At 45.3% G+C, this 8,032-nt stretch overlaps 1 non-coding gene across 1 annotated transcript; it reads left to right on the plus strand.

Moving 5' to 3' along the window:
• Positions 1-1,253: 1,253 nt before the first annotated feature.
• Positions 1,254-2,298, plus strand: LOC125548261 (uncharacterized). Its single transcript, XR_015599682.1, has one exon. It is a non-coding gene; the product is annotated as an uncharacterized LOC125548261 (transcript).
• Positions 2,299-8,032: the final 5,734 nt, after the last annotated feature.

An 8,032-nucleotide genomic window follows, 5' to 3' on the forward strand; every position in this document is an offset into this window, starting at 1 on the left:
TATCATCTGGATCATCGTCGACGCCGTCCTCCTCCTTCTCCTCCCCCTCCTCCCCCCTCCGGATGCTGCCCTCTGGCGGCCCAATGCTATTGTTGCTGTGAGCCATCGCCGGTCTGGGTCTAGGACTGTTGCGTGGCCGTCTGGGTGCAGGATTACTGCTGCTGGTAGTTGTCAGACTGGGTGGGATCCAAATCTTCCACCTGCCCGTCCTCATAGACCCCTCGTCCTCCCTCGCCTCCGTTGTGGATGATATCGAGCATCTCCCTGTTCGCGTCGTACGCCGGCTCCCCCGCTTTCGGGATTGCAGCAGCGCGCGGGCACCCATCTGCTCTCCGCCTGCCGTCCTCGCCCAAACGAGCGACGACGAAGAACACTCCAAGAAGTGTGGTGTCGCGTTAATATCAACGATGTAAGGAACCGTACCGACGGGGTTTGCGAGCTGCTTGGCTGCGTAGTAGTACGAAGGCTTGTAAGGCTCCGGCCATGGCGCCGTCAGTACTATGGGCGCGCCCGTCTGGTGGCGTCCGCCACGGCCTCGCCGATCGCCCCGTCCGCAACGACCATCGCCACCACCAGGCCCACCGGTGGCCAGACGCTTCCTCATCTTGTCCTCCTTTGCAGCCTTCGCTTTTGACGCGGTGATTTTGCTGCATCTTTGAGCTGATCTTCCGAGCGAGCGTGATGCTCGGATCCTCCCGCACCTCCACACCTCCATCTTTGACAGGTTCTCCGACGGCTCCACACGTCGGCGGCGGAGGGAAGAAGAGGTGTGGGAGAAAAGAGTAGGAATTGGGCAGAGAACGGAGGGGAGTGAAAGAAGAAAGTGAGAGATTTTAGCGCGGAAACAATGCGGGATGCTACGAAAGCACAAGCTCGACCCTCCTTTTGGGTGGGCCAGTGGGTGAACAACAACGTTTCTCATGTTCGGATTCCTGCAAACCTTTCCTACGTTTGTCTTCAGTTTGCGGGAGAAATCGTGTCCGAACCTCTCCGCGGACCGATACTGATCGACATTGGATGACTTTCGTGGTCCGAACGATTGCGAGAGGTTTATGAGTCGGCATTGAAGATGCCCTAAGCGTACATAGCTCAACAACATCTGATTAATGTGCACCGTTGGGCGGCGCTGGTTGGCGCGGTGCAACTAGCAAACGGCCCATCTCAATCGCGAGTCCTTCTCATTTGACAGCGAGCCATTGATTAACTTCTTGCTACCTTAGCCCTTAAGCAACATGGCTCTTTATAATACCTTCGCCTTCCAAGTTCCAAGTCAGTACTCAGCAGTAAGCAGTTTTTTCTCAACAAAAGAAAGTAAATAGAGGTAGATTTCACATTTCAGAGGGAAAAATGGTGGCCGTCGACCCGAAAGCCCTTCCCTCCGCCGAAGCCGTGAATCACCAGTTCACCGTGGTCATCGACGGCGCCGAGACGACCATCCACGAGGGCGTGCTCCGGTGCAACGGCGGCACGCTCACCGTTGTCAGCCCAGGCGTCCTCGAGGTCAGCAGGCTGCAGCACGTGGTCGTGCGCGGCGGCGGCGGCGGCGACGTGCGCTTCGCCCGGTGCAGCTTCGCGGCGGCAGAGGCCTGCGGCGCCGTGTCCTTCCACAGGTGCGACGCGGTGCGCGTCGACGGGGCCGGGGAAGTCGCCGTGCGGCGGTGCAAGTCCGCGGACGTGGAGCGCGCGGGCACGGTGAGCATATCCGGAGGTGCAAGGGCGCCGCGCGCGTGCACGGCGCCGGGGAGCTGCGCCTCGGGCGGTGCCGGGAGGCGGACGTGGGCAACTGCTCCGACGTGGCGCTGGGGCGGTGTCGCGAGGCGCGCGCCGACTGGTGCGGCTCGCTCGGCGTCGCGCGGTGCCGGTCGGCGGACGTTAGCCGCTGCGGCGCCGTGCGCGTCGACCGGTGCGGCGACGCGAACGTGGCGAGCTGCGGGAGCGTGATGGTGCGACGCGGCAAGGTGAACATGGTGGAGGCGCATCAGCCACTGCAGGGTTGGCAGGAGCAGCCCCTGTGTCAGAAGACCCAGTGCCCATGGAAATCATGAGCAAGTGAAGAACTATCTGATGAAATGCGGATTATACTAGTGATATTATGTGTGTGGTACTACTATATTTCCTTTTTCTTTGAGCACACATATGGTATACTACTATTTGTTTATTGCATAGTATAGTAGAATATATTTCTACGATCTGTATGTTTCCGCTGTGCTCCATGAAGTTCTGGATAACGGCTACGCTAAATATCAGTCGACTGATTTTTGGCGAAGTCTCAGTCAATAACAATCGTGTGTACGTGTACGTTGGCTCGAACCAGCTCTTTTCTTTGTCGCTGCACGGGCCGATGGAGATGAGAGAGCCTTTCTTTTATTTTTCTTCTGGGCCTTGTTCTCTTTGCTGTGCAGCCCAAGTTTCCCAAGTGTGTTTTTTTAGTTATTTTTGTCAGCCTACAAGAAAAGTACTTTGTTTTGTTTCTTTTTCTCGCCCTACACAAGTGAGTTTTGCCTGTCGGAGAGGAAGTCACAGTGGCTTCTCTTTTTCCAAAAATAAATTTTCATTCTCATTTTTCTTTTTTTCTTTACCTTTTTCGTTTTTTTATTGTTTACTTTTCATTTACTTTTTATAAGTCTTTAACTTTTCTTTTATTTATTTTTCCTTATTAGGCTTATCCTGTTTCATTTTTTTTGTTTTGTTTATTTAATTTAATTTTTCCTTTTGTCCTTGCTTATTAATGTTGTGTTTTATTCTATTTGACTTTAGCATATTTTCCAAATTTCGAGCAGCCCTATTTTAGCAACGAAATTTCCTACCAATTTTTTGTTAATCATTTTTAGTTGCACATCCATCGGATGCTTTGTAAGTAAATGTTGGTTGCGATAGTTGAAATTTTATTACCTGGATTGCTAAAATTTAGTCGATTGAGTTTAACCGAAGTCGCACTACACATATATGGCCGTTAGATCACTGTTTCCGTAAGATTCATGCAACACTGCTTGTCTAGTGTTACCCCGACTTGTTTAGCGCCCGCTTCTTCTTTCTTTACTTTTCTCGTGTAGATTCATGCAACACTGCTTGTCTAGTGTTACCCCGACTTGTTTAGCGCCCGCTTCTTCTTTCTTTACTTTTCTCGTGTTCGGAATTGATGCGCGATGTGCTGGTTGTGAGAGGCGTTTTTCATTGTTTTTGTTGGACTTTTCAATTGCCATGTACACACCATATCTATCGCGGAGTACTTGTCTCAGGGGAGGGGGTCTTCGTCCCTCGGGATTCTTCAGTTGCATTTTTTTTCTTCTGTTTTCCCCTCTTTTATGCTAGGTCTCTATTTGTGAATTTATTTATGTATGCATTTAGAATTTTTTATGCTTGCATAAGGTAGGAAATGCTTTTTCTTCGATGACTGGGGATTTTTGAACCATGTAGACATAAATGTTAGTGGGTATGTTGGTTGTTAGCGGGTTTTTAAACCATGACTTTTGTTTTGTATAGGACCGGCATTTTCATATTATTTTTCTTGTTTATGCGTAAAAGAATATTAGCATATATTTTTTCTTGCACCCGGCCGCAAGTGCATGTCTTCTAACCCGACCACAACTGGACTTTTTTGTTATGTCAAAGGGGGCGCCGGGAGAGGGGGCGGGCCAGTTGCAAGCCCGACAACAGCCCCGCAACTGCATGTCCCCAACATGGTTGGAACTCTTCTTTTCTTTTGTCAGAGGGGGCGCCGGGAGAGGGGGCGGGCCAGTTGCAATCCCGACAACAGCCCCGCAACTGCATGTCCCCCAACATGGTTGCAACACGACTTTTGTTTTGTCGGAGGGGGCGCCGGGAGAGGGGGCAGGCCAGTTGCAAGCCCGACAACAGCACCGCAACTGCAAGTGTCGCACCCGACTGCAACTGCATGTCCCTCAACATGGTTGCAACTCTACTTTTATTTTGTAAGAGGGGGCGCCGGGAGAGGGGGTGGACCAGTTGCAAGCTCGACAACAGCCCCACAACTGCATGCCCCCCAACATGGTTGCAACTCGATTTTTATTTTGTCGAAGGGGGCGCCGGAAGAGGGGACGGCCACTTGCATGCCCGACAACAACCCCGCAAATGCAAGTGCCGCACCCGACCGCAACTGCATGTCCCCCAACATGGTTGCAACTCGACTTTTGTTTTGTCGGAGGGGGCGCCGGGAGAGAGGGTGGGCCAGTTGCAAGCCCGACAACTGCCCCGCAACTATAAGTGCCGCATTCGACCGCAACTGCATGTCTTTTAACCCGACCACAACTTGACTTTTTTGTTCTATCAGAGGGGATGCCGGGAGAGGGGGCATGTCAGTTGCAAGCTCGACAACAGCCCCGCAACTGCAAGCGCCGCACCCGACCGCAACTGCATGTCCCCAACATGGTTGCAACTGGACATTTGTTTTGTTGGAGGGGGCGGCGGGAGAGGGAATGGGCCAGTTGCATGTCCGGCACTAGGAATGCAACTGCAAGTGTCGCACCTAGGTCTACAATTGCAAATGTCATCTCGGAGTACACCTGCATATTGCCCTGATGCCTGCTGATTAAGACTTATTTAAATCTCAATCGACTGGACCGTATCCACACCCCATTATTTACTTTCTTTTTCTTATTTAATATCTTTTCTTTTTATTTTTTTGTTTCTCTAAAAAGAGGTGTTTTGATTTTTTTAAACGTGACACACCTATCCAGTTGCACCTCTGCATCGCATGTGTAACTGAATATGATTGGCTCTCTTATTTTGTTAGTAGTACCATTGTCAATTTGTGGATGATAACAAAACTACAAATAGATGAGACCCAATCTAAGAAAAAATGCAAGGAAAAACCATCATTAAATAATGCTAAACATTTTTCTAATTTCATGATGAATATTTTTAAACAATATTGTACATTTTCTAATGGCACTCTAATTTTTTTAAATACATGATTAATATTTGTGAAAATGCATGAACATATTTCTTAAAAAAATATCACGACTAATGCTCACATTTTCTAGAACAAAAATAGTATAAATAAGAATGGAAGGAGAAAAAAGAAAAGTAAAACCGGACAAAATTGATAGTAACTGCATGTTAATTGTTTTTGCACGAACAACAAACTAATACATCCGCCCGGTGCACCACACGTAGTCAATGGAGCAGCAGCACGGAACAAAAATACTGCCCAATCTCTGGCCCAACTCAGCTCAAAAACACACAAAGCAAAGACAAACAGGGCGGCCCAAAAAGCAACCAAAGGTGACATGGTATAGGCTGGACAATAAAGCAAAAAAGCAACAAAAAAACAGGTGATGTCAGCCGACTGAGACTTCGTGAAGTCTCAGTCGACTGAGACCTAGACAAACCCTCTGGATAATGTGTCGTGTGAGATTCAAACATTCAGATATCAAATTCTTCAGAAACTAAAGTAATGTTAGATCCTCAATGTGACGCTACTAGTCGCTATCACTCGAATATTGGGTTATCTCTACTACTTCCTCCGTTTGAAATTACTCGTCCAAAAATTTGTAAATTCCAAACGTTCAGATCTTTATGATAGGTCCGACCGATCTGGATGCCATCATTTTTTTATCGCGGGAGCCTCCCGTAATTCTGTTTTTTTGTGTCTCCTTAATTAACGGGATTTTAATTACGGAATACATGGATTGACCTGATTTTTAATCGCGGAATTTATTAGTTAACTCGATTTACTCCTGACTCTTAAGGACGAGACTTGCCTGCTTCCCAGCGTGCTTCCATCCATGCTCCCGCATACGTGGCATGATTTAATTGGAACAAAATAAGGTCCGGCCCCACCCCCTTAAAATCAGGGGGGAGATGATTAGATTAGAAAGAAAAAGGAGAAAAAGACAGCCGTAGGATGGAGTGGAAGCACGGATGGGAGCATGGCGAGGGAGCAGGCAAGCCGGATCCGACTCTTAATTAGCACGATTTAATTCCCTCCTATCCTGATTGGCATGATTAATGGGTTTCTAATTATGCGTAATTAGCCCGATTTAATTCCCTCCTATCCTAATTGGCATGATTAATGGGTTCCTAATTATCCGTGGCATGCATGACTAACCAACTCAGCTAGCAATTGGATACATTCAATATGTAGAAATATGATAGTTAAGCTTTTTTCACTTTCATATGAGCTAAAAAAAGCATTTTTGTTCTTGTGTTTTTTCTGGATTTCTCAAGTTGTCTTGTAGTCTTCCATACATCAATTGGTTGTATACCTTGTTCATGTAGGCTCATTGTAAATATCATGGCAACTTCACATAAAGGATTTTCTGGGTTGAAACATACCCCAGTAATTTCTGTGCAAACGGCATGGTAATTTGTGCACCGGGACCCGATAACTTACATACAAATGTCATGGTAACTTCAATCGGGGATGAAAAAATTATTGAAACATCTCCCCGGTAATTTATCTGTAAACAACATGGTATTTTCTACATGGCAACCCTGATAACTTAGGCACAAACAACCACGACAACTTTGACCCGAAGGAAAGAAGTTTAAAAAATGTACCCTGGTAACTTTTGTATAAACATCATGGTAATAACGCATCATATACATGATAAATTAGGTACAAACACCATGATAACTTGGACCCCAAGGAAAAATTATTGAAAAATATAACCTTGATAACGTTTGCGTGAATACCACGGTAATAGAAGCACTGCATACCTTATACTTAGGTGAACTGCGCGGGGGAAGGGGGGAGGGTGGGATTTGTTGAAAAACATATTCCCGGTACTTTGTGTGGAAATAACACAGTATTATACGCACAATAAAGTTGATAACTCACTACAAACCCAACGGTAACTTTTGACCCCGGGATAAAAGTTTGTTGAAAACATACCCTCATAACTTGTGTGTAAATAACATGATAATATACATACAACAGAGCTGATAACTTAATTAATCCAGATGTGGTAACTTTTTAAACAGGGAAATGTTCTTAAAAAATACCTTCGAATAACTCATGTGTAAACAACATGATAATACAAACACATGAGAGCTGATAACTCATATACAAATATTGCGGTAAATTTTTGACCAATGGAATGAAAATTGTTGAAAACCATACCCCGATAACTTTTGTGCTACATGGTAATATACACAACAAAGCTATAACTCACTATAAACAACATAATCACTTTTTGACCCTCGGAAAAAAAAGTCATCAAAATATATCAACATGGGATCTAGTTTCGAAGATCTCGTCGAGACGAATTTTTTTGTGAAGACGGTTTTTTCAATCAGAGCGACGGTTTGATCTACAAAACATTTTAAAGTTTGAAAAAAGAAAGAATCTAGGATGACATTAGCTTTTCATCCTTTAGTGCATATATGCATGTAATTAAAGAGAGGAGTGCATGTGAAAGGAAAATTAGTCATTCTAATGCATGCATGTATATAATTAGAATGAAGTGAGGATCGTTCTTGCTTATTGCTAAAATCCGAACGTTTGCTAGTTATAAAATTCCAAAAATGAATGTATCTAGATGTATTTTAGTTGTAGATACATCCAGTTTTGTGACAAGTAATTTCGAACGGAGGGAGTACCTCCGTCTAGGTGAATAAGTCATCGTGTAGTTCTAAATCATCGATTTGAGAAATTAAATATGTGTTATATGTCATAAAAAGTATATCACTAGATTTCTACATGGATGTAGTTTCTAAATATATATTTTTGTCACATATAATACATATTTAGATAGTTAAATCATCGACCTAGAACTACGCGAATGACTTATTCACGGAAATGGAGGTAGTCCTAGTAATAGTCATGAGATAGCAATGTATATTAATGAATTGTTAGATTCCGAGATGGATAAAGCTATGAGACCTATGGAGGATGTTGAAGTCATTCAGTTGGATATCCAGGTGATTGAGTACTTGTGCGGATCTCGCTCCTACGAGTGTGTACTTGTGCGGATCTCGCTCCTACGAGTGTTGAGGATCTGAAATATCATGCGGATATTCTGAGCACAAGTGCACAACTAAGGGCACAGGGGCCAAGTAAGTTCATGCG

Source organism: Triticum urartu, chromosome 3A (assembly GCF_056163025.1).
Source record: "Triticum urartu cultivar PI428250 chromosome 3A, HENAU_Tu73, whole genome shotgun sequence".
Classification (NCBI taxonomy): Eukaryota; Viridiplantae; Streptophyta; class Magnoliopsida; order Poales; family Poaceae; genus Triticum; species Triticum urartu.